Raw genomic sequence first — 1710 nt, forward strand, 5'->3', positions numbered from 1 at the left:
CTAGTCTATAGTCTTGTCTATAGTCTAGTCTATAGTCTAGTCTATAGTCTAGTCTATAGTCTAGTCTATAGTCTAGTCTATAGTCTAGTCTATAGTCTAGTCTAGTCTTTGGTCTAGTCTATAGTCTAGTCTATAGGCTAGTCTATAGTCTAGTCTATGGTCTAGTCTATAGTCTAGTCTATAGTCTAGTCTATGGTCTAATCAATCCAGACAAACATATGTTTATAAATCGATAATATCAAATGACTTTTCCGATTACCCTCTTACAAGGAAAGAATTTAAAATATGAATGTGTATCGGGTAGCGGCAGAACTAATTGGAAATATTTATTGTACGTAAGAAGCCAAGCGTACACAGTGGCTTAGAGAGGGACTCCAATAACAACAGCAGGAAAGAAACACAATTTTTTTATACCACGGAACATATCAAAGTCGAACCATTGAAAATTTAATAGAACCAATTACAAATTGAAAAGGTATATAATAGTTTATTTTTTTTTCTTCAATACAAATGGATTTTATTTTTTATTTTGTCTAATGCAATAAATTAAAGAAAAAGGGACAGAGAAATCCTTTAAATCGCTTCACACACAAACACACATGTGTGTAAATTTGTAGAGACCATGAAAATCAAATTTTAACATTTAAAAAATTTTGAATTTTTTCTTTTAAAATTTATAGTTTGTTTATTGTTTAAAATGCTTTTAAAATGTAACATTGTATTTTTTTAATGGGTGTATGTATTTTTATTTGGGGTATAAATGTCATTCATTGCCACATCCTGTTAACAGATGCCACACATGCGGGTCCTTTAAAAAAAGAATCAAAAGTAACCCATTAGTTACTTACTACTCTATGTAGGCAAACAAGTCTGAGAAAAAAATGAGAATTTTTTATGCCATTATTGAATTGAAGAGTTTTTTTTTGCTCTTAGTATGCCAAACATGTCAACATTATTGTATAAAGAATGTTCACTGAATAAACCTCTTGATGAGCACAACATTTTTTTCCTCTCTATATTAGATTGTATATATTTCGATTTTTTAATGAGTTTCTTTTTTATGACTGTGTCAAAAACATTTTTAATGACCCCTTTTTAGTTTGATACTCATAAAGAAGTTTTAATAGCAAATAATACTTGAGTCAGGAACTTGTCAAAAAATGTTTATAGATTTCTTTTGACATTTCTCTTCTTTGTTATTGTTAAGTTTGTAGTAATTCTGTTGTTATCCACTATTTTAATTGTTAAGAGTTTAGAAAATTTCTAAATATTTAATGTTGAAAGGACTAAAGTTAAATGTTAAACATAAATACATTTTAAGCAGAGCATGATTTATAATCGTAATATTTCGTGAATGGGATATGTTAATAAAATTTGACCCATTGTGACACGTAGTGATATAAACATGTGCTTAATGAGTCTCGAACTGCTGAATTGGTAATCCGATATTGTAATTGAGTAGAATTTAGCCTTTAGTCTGAAAAGCTTATAATATATAGTCTGAGTAGACTATAGTCTAAGTAGGATACAGCGTTCAGTTCTAGCTCGATCTTGTTCTAGTTCAGTTCTATTTCAGTTCTAGTTCAGTTCTAGTTCAATTCCAGTTCAGTTCTAGTTCAGTTCTAGTTCATTTCTAGTTCAGTTCTAGTTCAGTTCTATTTCAGTTCTAGTTCAGTTCTAGTTCAGTTCTAGTTCAGTTCTAGTTCAGTT

This window comes from Lucilia cuprina, chromosome 6, assembly GCF_022045245.1.
Source record: "Lucilia cuprina isolate Lc7/37 chromosome 6, ASM2204524v1, whole genome shotgun sequence".
NCBI lineage: Eukaryota > Metazoa > Arthropoda > Insecta > Diptera > Calliphoridae > Lucilia > Lucilia cuprina.